The 16,869-nt window shown below is 34.2% G+C and overlaps 2 protein-coding genes and 1 long non-coding RNA gene across 6 annotated transcripts in view; 1 reads left to right on the top strand and 2 right to left on the bottom strand.

The window, feature by feature from the left end:
- LOC127833769 (uncharacterized) overlaps positions 1–16,869 on the bottom strand; it is a 140,610-nt gene that overhangs the window by 32,302 nt on the left and 91,439 nt on the right. The gene's annotated exons all lie outside the window — the stretch shown is intronic.
- Positions 1–16,869, top strand: part of LOC127833773 (major facilitator superfamily domain-containing protein 1-like) — a 152,108-nt gene that overhangs the window by 56,804 nt on the left and 78,435 nt on the right. The window lies entirely within an intron of this gene.
- On the bottom strand, positions 13,147–14,456 carry LOC127833789 (uncharacterized). Its single transcript, XR_008027602.1, has 3 exons — positions 14,297–14,456; positions 13,435–13,541; positions 13,147–13,288 (listed from the first exon to the last, which is right to left on the bottom strand). It is a non-coding gene; the product is annotated as an uncharacterized LOC127833789 (long non-coding RNA).

Below are 16,869 nucleotides of genomic sequence, written 5' to 3'. Positions count from 1 at the left end.
ACAAGAATATCAGTGAAACTGATGGATGCTCCCAATGATGCGCTTTGTCAATCTTTGTGTTAATAACCACCTAAAAAATCTATTATTAGCCTCGGTGACCTTGACATTGACCCCCAGTGACCTCAAACCTCATCAAAAGGTAGAGGTCCATGCAAGGTACCTACATGCCAAATATGAAAGAGATCGGTAAAGAATTGAAGGTGCTATAAGAAACTGTAACAAAAAGGGTAACAGAAAAATCTATTATTAGCTTCGATGACCTTGACCCCAGTGACCTCAAACCTAATCAAAAGGTAGAGGTCCATGCAAGGTACCTACGTGCCAAATATGAAAGAGATCGGTAAAGTATTGAAGGTGCTATGAGAAACTGTAACAAAAGTGTGACGGAGGGAAGGAAGGAAGTAAGGAACTACAAACTGGCAACAAAAATGTTTAAAATGCACTAAGTGACCCTGTGACCTAGTTTTTGACCTGCCATGACCCATGTTCGAACTTGGCCTTGACATCATCTAGATACAACTTCTGACCAAGTTTGGTGAAGCTCTGATGAAAACTACTTGAATTAGAGATCGGACACCATGCTCAATGTTTAAAACGCACTAAGTGATCCCGTGACCTCGTTTTTGACCCATATTCGCACTTCACCTAGACATCATCTAGATACAACATCTGACCAAGTTTGGTGAAGATCGGATGAAAACAACTTGAATTAGAGATCGGACACTTATACAATATACAGACTGACCGACAGACAGACCGACAAGCTCACTCCTTTATAACCACCTAAACTTCGTTTGTGGGGGTATACTAAAAAGCTTTAAATTCAGGACATACGGCATTTATGGGACACAATACCGGACATGGACTGACCACAATAGTTTACCATTCTCCGTGCTCAGGTGAGTTTAAAATACTACCAATACGTTAGATGCTAAACAACACACAACCACGTAATTTCAACTATTATTTCATGCTTCCAAATCCGCACAAAAATAGTTTTAAATATTAAAGGGATCTTTTCACGCTTTGGTAAATTGACAAAATTGAAAAAAGTTGTTTCAGATTCGCAAATTTTCGTTTTAGTTATGATATTTGTGAGGAAACAGTAATACTGAACATTTACCATGGTCTAATATAGCCATTATATGCATCTTTTGACGATTTGAAAACCTAAAAATTATAAAGCGTTGCAACGCGAAACGATTGAATAATTTGGAGAGTTCTGATTTTGTCGTTAAATTTTGTGAAACTACGAAGATTGCTTATATAAGGTATAAAATACGACAAGTATGTGTACTTGGCGGAATAGCTCAGTAGGCTAAAGCATTTTTACTTCAGGACTCTGGCAGGACTCCAGGGGTCACTGGTTCGAAACCTGCTCCGGGCAATGTTCTTTTCCTTTTTTTAATTTTATTCTTGATTTTTTACTGGAGCTTTTACGATCCAATGTTTACATTTATCAATATAAAGCATTTAATGAATAAGTTAAAAAATGCCAAAATATGTGAAAAGGCCCCTTTAAATATTGCGGGTTGTGGCAACGTTTTGTATAACTATGTGTTTTTTTTACAAGACTCTCACCTTCAATGATGTGCGTATTGAAGCTGATGATATTTTGCCACTTGCATCATCTACGCTAGATATGCATTGACTAGCTATACTGGACACATTCTGCCAGACAACATTTGTCCATACGTGTCTCTAAAAACATGACAAAGAAATATAATTATGATAACTATTGTGTTCATGATCGTTTTTGTTTAGCTACTTATTATTATACCTTAGTTAAAACATTCCTGCACAGAATAATATGCAAAGGTGTTCTCGTGTAAGGGCATACTATCACTTAATGTGATTAAGACAAAACATTAACATTCAATCACAATAACGGAAATCTGCGTTGCTTGTTTCGCGACTGAACGTGGATAAAGTCCATATTTTTTCTTCTATTGACAATCAGTAATTTGCATGTTTGTCAATCGATGTTGCATTCCATGTCTTTTTAAATTGTTGAATGGGCTAATTAAAATAATACAATGTCGTTTGTATAATCGAAAAGAAATTAAACCCTAAACAAATGGATCTGGGCGGCGAAAACACAAATATGCACTTAATCCGCCAAATTCCAATGCTTCAATAAAACTTTATCAAAATTATAACGTACTGATATTTTCCGGAAAAAAGTACTAATGGAACAAAAAGACATTAGGAACCTTTTGGTAGCAATTTTGTTTTCGGAAAAAAAAGTACAAAGCAGCGACTATATATTTCCTATTCTGGCGAATCATACACACCAAATTTTAAATTTCTGATAGTTGTAATCATTCGCCGTTGTGCTTACCTTTTGAGGGAACTGTAGTTCATTTTTATAGCGTCAAATAACAGTGAGAAATGAGCTCAAACGAGTTGACAGTCCGTGGGCGCCATTTAAATATCACGGATGGTACGTACTGTTCGACTTTCTAATTTACCCGCAACTGCTAATGTTAATATGATGGGGTTTATACATTGGTAATTCACGACTAATTGAAGAATAAATCTAGTAAAATCCAGACCGAAATGACTTCCAGAAACCTCGCATATACACATTAATGCAAATATTTTTCACTTAAGAAACAATTAAGGCCCGTTGAATGTTATGTTTTAATTTATTTATTTTATAAAAATAGTCTTGACTATTTTAATTAAAGTTTGATTGGATGTTAATAAGAAAAGATAAAAATCATCGCGTTAGTTGAGCGCTTCCTCTATCAAACAATCGAGACAATCTTTGCTTTGACAACAAGAGCTTGTCAAAGTAGTGCCAAATCCCCGCTGAAATGTGTTAATTTGTATGAGAGCATTTGTTTTAGAGAGTAGACTAATATTTGTAAAACATGGCACCTGTGTCATCTATTTATATTTCAAGGATCAATTAGTTACATAGTGTTGGAGTTATGCTGTAGAGAATAAAATATATGGAAATGAAAAAAGGGAGGTAATTAAAAAACTACGGCCGATAAGAATTATTGTTCATGTTCACTGCACTTCTCCTAGTTGCCATCTGTTTGTATTTCTAGCTTCAAGTAAATCCATTCAGTAGATATAGTTATGCTCCGGACAAAAAAATACTTTGAAATTAAATAAAGGGATGTAATTCAAAAACTAAGGTTGATAGAGTTATGGTTCTTAGTCACTGCACTTTTCCTACTTGCCATCTGTTTATATCTCAAGTTTCAAGTAAATCCTTTCAGTAGATTTGGAGTTATGCTTTGGACAAAAATTTACTATGAAATTAAATAAAGGGACATACTTCAAAAAGTAAGGTAGATAGAGTTATAGTTCTTAGTCACTGCACTTCTCCTACTTGCCATCTCTTTATATTTCAAGTAAATCCCTTCAGTAGATTTAGAGTTATGCACCGGACAAAAATTTACGTTGAAATTAAATTAAGAGAGATAATTCAAAAACTACGGTAGATAGAGTCATGGTTCTTAGTCACTGCACTTCTCCTACTATACATATGTTTATATTTCATATTTCAATTAAATCCCTTCAAAAGATTTAGAGTTATGCTCCGGACAAACATTTACTTTGAAATTATATAAAAGGGGAGATAAATAAAAAACTAAGGTAGATATAGTTATTGTTCTTGATCACTGCCATTCTCTTAAGTAAATCCATTCAGTTGATTTAGAGTTATGCTTTGGACAAAAATTTACTACGAAATTAAATAAAGGCAGATAATTCAAACACTAAGGTAGATAGAGTTATGGTTCTTATTCACTGCACTTCTCCTACTTGCCATCTGTTTTTTATTTCAAGTTTGAAGTAAATCCCTTCAGTAGAATTAGAGTTATGCTGAGGAAAAAAAAAATCTTTGAAATTATATAAAGGGGAGATAATTTAAAAACTACGGTAGATAGAGTTATGATTCTTGGTCACTGCAATTCTCCTAGTTAGAATCTGTTTACATTTCAAGATTCAAGTAAATCCCTTCAGTAGTTTTAGAGTTATGCTCCGGACAAAGTTTCGGACGGACGGACAGGACCAATTACTATATCCCCTCCGAATTTTTTTTCGGGGGGGATAATGATTAAACTTATCATTCAGGAAAGTTTATCAAGATGGAAAAGAGGATCCTAATAACAAGACATTCCCTAGAATGATAGTATAATGTAGTTATCCCTTAGTCACCTAATATTATTGCCACAAAAAAAAATAAAAATTGATTATCTGAAGAAGTTATAATGTACATTATTATGTAACATATGAAACTTAAAAAAAAATATATGGACATTTTCACGTCAACCCCAGAATTTTGACCATTGCAACATCTCAGTTTTTTTCAAATTATGATATATATTATCTAAACCATTCGCTCTTAAAAATCTATGACATCAAGAGCTGGTCAATAGAAGTGCCAAATCCCCGCTGAAATGTGCTTGTTTGTATGAGAACATTTGTTTTAGAGAGAAGAATAATATTTGTAAACATGGCACCTGTGTCATCTATTTATATGTCAAGGATCAATTAGTTATATAGTGTTGGAGTTATGCTGTAGAGAATAAATATATGGAAATGAAAAAGGGAGGTAATTAAAAAACTACGACCGATAGAGTTATGGTTCATGTTCACTGCACTTCTCCTAGTTGCCATCTGTTTATATTTCTAGTTTCAAGTAAATCCTTTCAGTAGATATAGAGATATGCTCCGGACAAAAATTTACTTTGAAATTAAATAAAGATAGATAATTCAAAAACTAAGGTTGATAGAGTTATGGTTCTTAGTCACTGCACTTTTCCTACTTGCCATCTGTTTATATTTCAAGTTTCAAGTAAATCCCTTCAATAGATTTAGAGTTATGCTCAGAACAAAAATTTACTTTGAAATTAAATAAAAGGGGATATAATTTTAAAAAACTGAGGTAGATAGAGTTATGGTTCTTGGTCACTGCACGTCTCCTAGTTGGTTTCTGTTTATATTTCAAGATTCAAGTAAATCCCTTCAGTAGTTTTAGAGTTATGCTCCGGAGAAAGTTTCGGACGGACGGACAGGACCAATTACTTTATCCCCTCCGAATTTTTTTTCGGCGGGGATAAAGATTAAATTTATCATTCAGAAAAGTTATCAAGATGGAAAAGAAGATCTCAATTACAAGACATTCCCAAGACGAGTTTTCTTCTGCTTTTATAGTATAATGTAGTTATCACTCAGTCACCTAATATTATTACCACAAAAAAATTAAAAGTTGATAATCTGAAGAAGGTATAATGTACATTATTATGTAACATATGAAATTAAAAAATATATGGAAATTTGCACGTCAACCCCAGAAATTTGACTAGTGCAAAATCTCAGTTTTTTTTTAATTATGATATATATTATCTAAACCATTCGCTCTTAAAAATGTATGACAACAAGAGCTTGTCACAGAAGTGCCAAATCCCCGCCATAATGTGTTTGCTTGTATGAGAACATTTGTTTTAGAGAACATTTTTATTTTAAAACATGGTAGCTGTGTCATCTATTTATATTTCAAGGATTAATTAGTTATATAGTGTTGGAATTATGCTGTAGAGAATAAAATATATAAAAATGAAAAAAGGGAAGTGATTAAAAAACTACGGCCGATAGAGTTATGGTTTATGTTCACTGCACTTCTCCTAGTTGCCATCTGTTTATATTTCTAGTTTCAAGTAAATCCTTTCAGTAAATATAGAGTTATACTCCGGACAAAAATTGACTTTAAAATTAAATAAAGGGAGATAATTCAAAAACTAACGTTGATAGAGTTATAGTTCTTAGTCACTGCACTTATCCTACTTGCCATCTGTTTATATTTTAAGTTTCAAGTAAATGCCTTCAGTAGATTTAGGGTTATGCTTCGGACAAAATTTACTATGAAATTAAATAAAGGGAGATAATTCAAAACCTAATGTAGATAGAGTTATGGTTCTTCGTCACTGCACTTCGTCTACTTGCCATATGTTTATATTTCAAGTTTCAAGTAAATCCCTTCAGTAGATGTATAGTTATGCCCCTGACAAAAATTTACTTTGAAATTATATAAAAGGGGAGATGATTTAAAAAATAAGGTAGATAGTTATGGTTCTTGGTCACTGCAGTTCTCCTAATTGCCATCTGTTTATATTTCAAGTTTCAAGTAAATCCCTTCAGTAGATTTAGAGTTATGCTGCGGACAAAAATTTACTTTGAAATTATATAAAAGAGGAGATAATTAAAAAACTAAGGTATATAGAGTTATGGTTCTTGGTCACTGCAATTCTCCTAGTTGTCATCTGTTTATATTTCAAGGTTTATGTAAATCCCTTCAGTAGATTTAGAGTTATGCTCAGGACAAAAATTTACTTTGAAATTATATAAAAGGGGAGATAATCAAACAAACTAAGGTAGATAGAGTTATGGTTCTTGGTCACTGCACTTCTCCTAGTTGCCATCTGTTAATATTTAAAGTTAAAAGTCAATCCATTGAATAGATTTGGAGTTATGCTCTGGACAAAGTTTCGGAAGGACGCAAGACACACAGACGGGACCAATTACTATATCCATTCCGATTTTTTTTTCGGTGGGGATAAAAATGCTCCAGGTGAAATATGGCAGCCACCAACACAATAACGAGGTTAATATGAAATAAACTAAGTATAATGTATTATATAGCTATAATATTTTTAATATTAAGTAGCATTCCCATTTACAATAGGCATTAATGTTTCCGCTCAAGGTTTATGTAACCTAAAGTGTGTTAGTGTTGTCCTTAAAGTCACATGCGCTTATGGAAGTACTTGCCTTTGATAAATTATTTGGTTATGGCGTCTTCAAAATACAGGATATAAATGAAGATATGGTAACTATAGTGAACAATGGAACTCCAGAAAGTAAATCAGGAACGATTTTCAAAATTACTTGACACATAAGTGTACTGGTAAGTCAGATGTCGCAAATAGGCTTTACTTTGACTAAGCTAGCTAGAAATGTTGTTATATATATTTATTGTATTGTGCGCAACCAAATGAAATTTAAATACTTTTGAAAAAAAAAATCAGTTAATATATACATACCTACAGGCTTTTTTCAAACAATACGATTTTAAATACAAATAAAAATTCACCAGTATCAAATCTTCAAAATTCATCATATCCATCTTTTTCAGTGGTGTTCCCTCAATTCCCTCAGGACCTCGGCCGGTCAACATTTCCCTAATAACTGGAAAATTGAATTATAACATATATATAAGTTAACTAACTAACTAACGAAGCATACAGGCCATCGTTAGTATGTGTTATATTGCCTGTAAACTCGTCATGTAACCAAGTAATTAAATGCGAAAGAAAAATATCAAAATTAAATCATTGGACACAAATGCAACGGGCCAATAACAAAAGACGTAAAGAAGGTGTATATTTCAATGATATGAACAATTAAACACCTAAAACATGATCAGATAGAAAGTTCTTCCCAGTTATACGTAAGTGGTACTTTTTTCTATATAAATCGGGACTATAACAAAGACGATTTAATGAAGTCTTACCAACACCGAAAGCATAAACATCCAATAAAGGGCTCAGTTTGTGAACACCTGGTGGACGGTATAATTCCGTTCCTGCTAAAGGTGCTGTTGTTATATTGCTTCCTGTCATTGACTCCCTTGACAAGCCGAAATCTATCAATCTAGCGTTGAATTTTTTGTCAAGCACAATGTTCTTTGACTTGATGTCCAAATGAAGAATGGTTCCCCTGTTGGTAAGATAAAGGATGTGAAAACAAATAATTAGGGATGTCAACGAATATCCGAATATCCGAATATTCGGTCCCGGACCGAATATTCGGATACTATTTTCCGAATCGAATATTCGGAAGAAAAAAATAAAAAAAATCGAGTAATTTCAAAGACTTTGTATTCGTGAAATTTGCTTCAAACATTGTACAAAAAGTCGTTCCTCGTGTCATAATGTTTAGTCCGGATAATTCGTCGCTATGGTGATGACAGTATACCGGTCATAAATCCCGCTAATTGCCTAACAAAGACAGTCACTTTGTGTCAAAATTATGATAGGTTCTAATCGCATCGGCAATCAAAACACCGACCTGCACTTGATCCAATGACTCGAATTACATTTAAAATTATCAAAGATTAAATGAGTAAAGGAAAAGCCGACTTGGTGTAAAAAAACAAATAAGACCGTATGGCAATTAAAACACCGACCCGTCTTGATCTAATAACTCGAATTACATTTAACATGATAAAAGATTAAATAAGTAAAGGAAGTGCCGACTTGGTGTGAAAAACAAAAAAGATCGTATGGTTATAATCACGTTGTCCAATCAAAAAAGCTTTTAGAAAATAATTTACTCAACCTCTAACCGAGCAAGAGAATTCTGACGAACGTCAGAGATATTTGCTTGTGAAAATGACGCCAAACGCTAAACCTCTTGACTGGTGGAAACGTCACGAGAGCGAATTTCCGAAAGTCGCGTATGTTGCTAGGAGTGTTCTATATGTACCTGCAACTTCTATGCCATCTGAGCGCATATTCTCAACCACTGGATTGCTCATCAACAAACTAAGAAATAGACTCGCCAGTGATATGGTCGACGCAATCGTGTTTTTAAATAAGAACAATGTTCATGTGCCCAGTGACGCCGATCCGAGTGACTTTTTAATGTGGCAACGGTGTTTTGTTTGCATGTGTTCGCTATGTAAATAATACGTTTAAGTTCAGTTCAAATTATTTATAGATCTAACTGTTTTGTCATGTAATTATTTTGTCGTCATGTAAATATTATGTTTCTCGTTCTATTGTTGATGTACAATATTAAAGCACGTGTTCGCTATGCAAATACTATGTTTAAGTTCAGCTTAAATTATTTATAGATCTAACTGTTTTGTTATGTTATTGTTTTGTCGTCATGTACATATTATGTTTCTCGTTCTATTGTTGATTTACAATATTAAAAGTTTAAAAACAGTTTTCGTCATTCAATTTTAACAATTAGCGACGGCAATGCTGTGTCAATATTTAGTCACTTCATGGGGAACTTCCGGTAAAAACGAAAGTAGAATTCATGGAGTAATGGTACGGTAAACATAGTTGATTTTTTTCTAACAGATGTTGACCGAATATCCGAATATTCGTTCGGAAGGATGACCGAATATCCGAATACCAATATCGGTATTCGTTGCCATCCCTACAAATAATTCATCTTTCAAAGCAGGGTCAATACTATCTCAAACCTCTTTTGGCAACAACACATTCATAAACTATTAAAAAAATTTAATAGTCGGTATACTTAATTGACCTTTCAGAACACTTTTGGAATGCACTTGGGAGAATCGGTACACTGAAGTGACTTGAGCAAACACTGTTTATATACAACTCCGACATAAACAGTGCTCGGAAACACAAAAAAGTGTGAACCAGAGGCGCTGTCGGCTTAAAAGACCGAATTTGGTTCAGAGAAGATTGTGGTTCAAATGCTTTTTAAATTCGCGTTCTTAATTTAAAGTCAAAATAAATATGAAAATGGAAGGCGTACCGAAACGAGTTTGCTGTGTGCATGTAGTCTATTCCACACGCTATCTGGTAGCTCACTTTCAGCCTTGTTTTCCAGTCAAGTATAACGTTGTCCCCGTTGTAGGATCGAAGTGCATCGAACAGATCACCATTTTCAAAATACGGTGAAATCAAGTAGCACATACTGTAATGTAAACGATATAATAATATATAATAATAAAAAATAACGACAGTAACTGTTTACAAAAGTGGATGTTATAATGTTCATAAAGAGAAGTGTGGATTAATACTCTTTATTGGTTTTACAATAATAAAATAATATTTTTTTATATTATATTTGTTCCTGATGCAACTAGAGCTTTGTCACAGATGTGACGAATACCCCCACATGCCGCATTGACACAGAATATTTTGCATGTTGTCTTCACAAAAAAACTGAGGAACGTTTGTCAGAAACACAATGCCCCCAATTGCGCCGCTTTGAGATAAAAATTCAATTTATCATTTGGCAGGTTTAGAAATTATCTCCCTTTAAAAGCTTATTACTTCCCTTGGATTGTATTTTTTTACTTTTGACCTTGAATGATGACCTTGACCATTCACCACTCAAAATGTGCAGCTTCATGAGATACACATGCAGGCCAAATATCAAGTTTCTATCTTCAATATTGCAAAAGTTATGGCCAATTGTTAAAGTTTTCTGACGGACGCACAGACTGACAGACGGACTGTTCAACTGCTATATGCCACCCTACCGGGGGCATAAACACAGAATTAATAAGATGCATCGAACCTTGCGTAGTAATATTTTAATTGTCTGATCGTTCCCATTTACGCCACTGGAAATATTCCTTTAGAATTTCAAAAGCAGAGTTACACAACACAATAATGTTATATGCATCAAATCAAATTGAATTATAATTCCAAATGTTTCACACTCAAGTAGAACACGGACGGTTTTGTTCAAACTATAATTCTAGTTTCACCACTGCAAAATAGCAAACAAATTCTGCCATGTTGAACTTACCGATTTTGTTAATTTTAGTCTATGAACAACTCTTCTTTATACACACATTTACTAAATGGCATACAAAACTCAAACATCTAATAGTTTTTGTTCTACTTACCAATGTTGTGTAACAACCATGTTTGTTAATGTCAATCTTTTTTTTTTGCTTTAATGAACAGAACATTCTATGAATATTCTGCACACATTATAAACAGTTCATTTCTGAATCGCCATTAATCTTTTCAATTTTAAATTAATTGGTGTAAGCAGGTAATGCTTTATTAATAGACATTCGTTTATCGACTGACAAAGGAATGACTTATTCATCAATGACATTACCCTTTAAATTCAACATCGATTTCTTTCGAAAAGGTTAAAGAAGAATTCAATGACACTTTCTTAACCCGTCAATTGTTCAACAAAACATCGCATTCTTCGAGTATATTCAACATTTTCAAGAAATAGAATAATAAGTCTCACCGGTTTCATTCGAGCAATATATTCCAACACTGTTATTCTTTACGATTTTATGACACATGCATGTGTCGAGGAATTTCATTTATCAATTACATGGTCGCCTAAAATAAGGGCACAAAGCATGTGCGTTTACAAAGTTTTGTCAATACTATCGTTTATTGATTTTGTATTAAATACGTATGGTCGTCGTCGTCGTCTCATCATCATCATCATCATCATCATCATCATCATCACCACCACCACCAAACACAAAACAACACCACCACCATCATTCATCATCATCATTATCATGATCATCATCATCATCATCATTATATTTTGTCATATGTAGGTGTAGTTATATCAGTATTAGTAATATTAATAATAGTGCAAGTATTCTTAGAAGTAGTAGTATCCGTAGTAGTATTCGTAGTATTTGTATTCGTAGTAGTAGCGGTAGCAGTAGCTGTAGCAGTAGTAGTAGTAGTAGTAGTAGTAGTAGTAGTAGTAGTAGTAGTAGTAGTAGAAATAAAAGTAGCAGTATAACTTGTAGTAGTATAAGTATCGCAAAGAAAACGACTCAATATAATTGCTACAAAATATATATGTTGCTGTTTCATATTATTATATACTTAATTGAAATCATATAATTCATATGTAGCACTTATTAAAGTGCGCACGTAATTTCCAAGTGTAAATGAAAATAATTACATTTTTAATGTTCGTTCGTAAATGATTCAATTATGTTTTTCCCTATGATCAATCTTATCTCAGAAAAATAAAATATGTTTTGAATATTTTACACAATCTAATCTTTCTCTGAAATCGAAATAACCCGATTTTAAACTGTTTAAACATATTAATGACAATTTTATCATTGCTGTAAGGAAATGTAGTCAATAGTGGACGAGTATTTGTGATTGGATGAACATTCCATGACATAAATGTGTTTAATGTCATTAAAGTAATGAGTTGACCTACATTATACCTTGCATCTAGGAATTGATACTTCTTTATTGAAATCAAATGTGAGTAAATGCGTAAAGAATCTGAACAACAATGATTCCTTTTTACATCGTGTATTTATGTTACTTTTTGTTTTAAAGTGGTAATGCTCGTTCTAATTCGAAAAAAAAAATCAAAAGATTCAAAGATGAAAATTTTTGAAGATTCTATTTTTCAACATCATTAGATAACAAGGGCTGTTTGTAAAACATGCATGCCCCCCTATATGGGCTATAAGTTGTAGTAGCAGCCATAGTGTGAATATGTTTTTTGTCACTGTGAACGGTGGTGGTGGTGGTAGTGGTGGTGGTGGTGGTGGTAGAAGTAGTAGTGGTAGTGGTAGTAGTAGTAGTAGTAGTACTAGTAGTAGTAGTAGTTATAGTAGTAGTAGTAGTAGTAGTAGTAGTAGTAGTAGTAGTAGTAGTGTAGTAGTGTAGTAGTAGTAGTAGTGTAGTCGTAGTCGTAGTGTAGTAGTAGTAGTAGTAGTAGTAGTCGTAGTAGTCGTAGTAGTAGTAGTAGTAGTAGTAGTAGTAGTAGTAGTAGAAGTAGTAGAAATAGTAATAGTAGTAGTAGCAGTAGCAGTAGTAGAGTAGTAGTAGTAGTAGTAGTAGTAGTAGTAGTAGTAGTAGTAGTAGTAGTAGTAGTAGTAGTAGTAGTAGTAGTAGTAGTAGTAGTAGTAGAAGTAGTATATTTATTTAATACACAAAATATACAAAAAGTATCATATTCTGATAATATTTGTACTGATCCACTGTATTTTACTAAAAGAATAATGTTTCATTGGACTGATAATTATAGATTTAGGATTACAGACCAGTTGCTTCAGTAATATTGTTCAGAGTGTGCCCTGTTGGCCGCGTATGCATTCTTGAGTTATCATTCAAAAACCATTTTACTATTTCGAGTCACCGTGACCTTGACCTTTGACCTAGTGACCTCAAAATCAATAGGGGTCATCTGCGAGTCATGATCAATGTACCTATGAAGTTTCATGATCCTAGGCCCAAGCGTTCTTGAGTTATCGTATGACAACCACCTGGTGGAAGGACGGACGGACCGACCGACCGACCGAGCGACATGAGCAAAGCAATATACCCCCTCTTCTTCGAAGGGGGGCATAATAAATAAGAAAGACATGATTACAAATTATAACTGTTGCGTTAGAAGTGCGATTGAGTGTAGTTCTCATCTTTGAACAAAGTTTTTCCGTTTCGATTGCATAATCTTACCCTAACGAAAGATCATCGTGGTATGCCAGTAGTGGAACGATAGCAAAATGTCTCACGCGTGATGCAAGCTTCTCCTAAAACATCGCTGATGTAAATACATTTGTTTATATCAAAGAACAAGCAATAAGTATTCATAATACATTTAGATATGCGTTTAAGCATTCTGTTCATGTGTCTGATAAGGCAAATAACACATATGACACATACAACATATACTCACATTTTTAACGGAACCTAAAAGTTGAGTCTGAGATTTTGAGTTCTCATCATCACCTCCAATTGCCTTAAGGACAAGTCTGTGTTTGAATCCAGGAATAGGAACGCGAGCTTTAACGAAACAATGATGACTTTCAAAATGTACGAGGGTACATTAAAACAGAATATACAATAAAATATTGTAACCAGTTAACAAATACTAAGCAAGATGACACATTATGTAGTGTTATATATAATAATTATTAAAGTATCGTGGATGTTGTTTAATATAAAACAAGGGACAAAATTGTCACAAAACCAGGTTTTCATTGTGAAAAAAAATCTGATAAAGGGAGACAACTCAAACTGAACTTTTGAAATGAACAAACAAAATTAACCCCCTTTGTAAGTTTGTTTTAAAATAAATCTATTTTTAGTCGTGGCGACCTTGACATTGGAGATATTGACGTGATTCTTTCGTGCGACACACCGTCCCATGATGGTGAACAAATGTGCCAAATGATTTTAAAATCTCATAATGAATGACATAGTTATAGCCTAGACAAGCTCATTTATGGCTATTTTTTACCTTTGAACTCAAAGTGTGACCTTGACCTTGGAGATATTGACGTAATTTTTTCGCGCGACACACCGTCTAATGATGGTTAACAAATGTGCCAAATGATTTTAAAATCTCACAATGAACGACAAAGTTATGGCCCGGACAAGCTTGTTCCGCCCGCCCGCCAGCCCGCCAGCCAGCCCGCCAGCCAGCCAGCCAGCCAGCCAGCCCGCCCGCATTCGCCAATCTAATAACCAGTTTTTTCCTTCGGAAAACCTGGTTAACAAATTATAATACTAATAGATATACACATATCCGTGCTTACAAGTATAGATTGTACCGAAACCACCCATGCTCGTTAGGTCGGAACAGTTTTTTATCTTTATGAGAAAGGATTTGCTAAGTTCAACCAATCTGCCATCTTGTAAATGTGATGTAATCTCTACGACTTCGCTCTCATTCCAGCCATCATCCGTTGCAGGTGTTCCTTCCATTTCACTGGATTCTGCAATAATATATAAGATTGATAATATATATTACTATAATTATTTCTTAGTCATGTCTACTTCTCTTAAATGGAGTTCTTTACATTAAGCATACAATCCAGTCAGTTTTTCAAACATGTTTTATTAGAATTAATGAAGATATAAAATGACATCGGTGCAACTTTAACTTGATATGTTATTGTACGTGAATTAAGATAAGCACACTTAAACTATAACGTTGCCTTCGTTCTGTTTATAACTACAGTAGTTGCAAACTTATATTAAACTAACGTCAAGGCGACCAGAATATGCCGAACAAAAATGAATTTTGCATATCCAAACACGTAACCGTCAACGTCAAAATACATGTTAAAATGGTAAGCTGATAAATGGATATTGCTGTAGCCGATTTAATCGGACATATAGCTACACAATAAAGTTGCATTTTGTGATAAATAAAAGAAATAGCGCTAGCATAACGTATATGCATTGAAGGGTAAAAACACGTTAAACAAACTCTTGAAAGTGTGAAAAATATGGTTTCAAATGTGGGTCACATTGAAACAGTTCATTCAAGTATAGGTTGCTTACGGATGCGTCGACCATGTAACTCAGAAGTAATAACACATTTAATGACATTTTAATCACGTACATATCAAATAAAAAGGTAATGACACAACTATAAAACATTAAGGATATTTTGTTGCCTTCGCGGATACGACTGATAATAATTGATTAATCAGATTGGCGCGTTTACAAATGTTTATGTTGTCACACATTTTAAAGAAAATATTTCCTTTGATTACACCAAAAGCAATACAAGATTATTTTTATATAATGCTATTAGAATCGATATATGCTGGATTGAAACAACACCTTTTAGACAATTTATGGTATTCACCTTTGTAAAATACGTCTCGGGAAAGCCAAAAGCTATGATAAACAACAGGTACGGCATATTACCATTTGTTTTTAACACAAAAAAACGTTGCCAGTTTAAAGGTATTTACTATTTCATCCATAACAACTGTTTAGTTTTTTTCAAATTTAAACTAGATATGTGGAACAGAACCTGATGTCCCCATAATAAGAATTTTTGGACACCTTATATTCAATAACCGGCGAAAAGACCAAGGACCGTAACACAGCCAAAATTTGTCGCAGCCAAAATTACTTCATAAATAATCATCTACACCTAAAAGTCATTCAGCTACGAACGTTCGAGCACTCTCCGCTAGGCAGTCAGGGGAGTGAACACACACTGTTGGGACTCTATTTTCCAGTTTGGAAAAAACAAACAAGAGTCATAATTCTTCAAACCACGACGCAGCCAATCTGCCGTTATTTTACACATTAAGTATGTTGAATAGTAAAGATTTTAGCTAGATCTACCCAGTAGATATATTGAAGTTGAAACAACAAACTAGGGGAAGTGTTTACCGACGTGCAATACCGTTCCTTCCGTGTGGGCAAAAACAACAGTCCATTATCAGAATTATGCAGTATAACCCATAATAACTGTATCCTATTATTATGTACCCTCGTACATTTAACCAGCATTTTAATGCGTGCTGCTATTAATTCTCTAGATATTGAGAGAACCCCAATCGATTATATAAGCCCAAGTGACATTGAATTTACATGATTGTAGGAAAAAGCATTCTCTCGATACAATGAAAGAAAGTTTCAAACATTTTCTTGATACTAGCTTATGTGCCCTCGACCTTTGGCCTGTTGACTTCAAAACAAGGGCTGTTTGTAAAACATGCATGCCCCCCATATGGGCTCTCCGTTGAAGTGACAGCCATTGTGTGAATATGTTTTTGTCACTGTGACCTTGACCTGTGACCTTATGACCTGAAAATCAATAGGGGTCATCTGCCAGTCATGATCAATGTACCTATGAAGTTTCATGATCCTAGCCATAAGCGTTCTTGAGTTATCATCCGGAAACCATTTTACTATTTCGGATCACCGTGACCTTGACCTTTGATCTAGTGACCTGAAAATCAATAGTGGTCATCAGCGAGTCATGATCAATCTACCTATCAAGTTTCATGATCCTAGGAATAAGCGTTCTTCAGTTTTCATCCCGAAACCATTTTACTATTTCGGGTCACTGTGAACTTGACCTTTGACCTAGTGACTAAAAAATCGATAGGGGTCATCTGCGAGTCATGATCAATGTACCTATGAAGTTTCATGATCCTAGGCATAAGCGTTCTTGAGTCATCATCCGGAAACCATTTTACTATTTCGGGTCACCATGGCCTTGACCTTTGATCTAGTGACTTCAAAATCAATAGGGTTCAACTGCAAGTCATGATCAATTTACCTATGAAGTTTCATGATCGTAGCCATTAGCGTTCTTGAGTTATCATCCGGAAACCATTTTACTATTTCAGGTCACCGT

This window comes from Dreissena polymorpha, chromosome 6 (assembly GCF_020536995.1).
Source record: "Dreissena polymorpha isolate Duluth1 chromosome 6, UMN_Dpol_1.0, whole genome shotgun sequence".
NCBI lineage: Eukaryota > Metazoa > Mollusca > Bivalvia > Myida > Dreissenidae > Dreissena > Dreissena polymorpha.
This window is presented reverse-complemented; position numbering and strand designations above follow the sequence as displayed.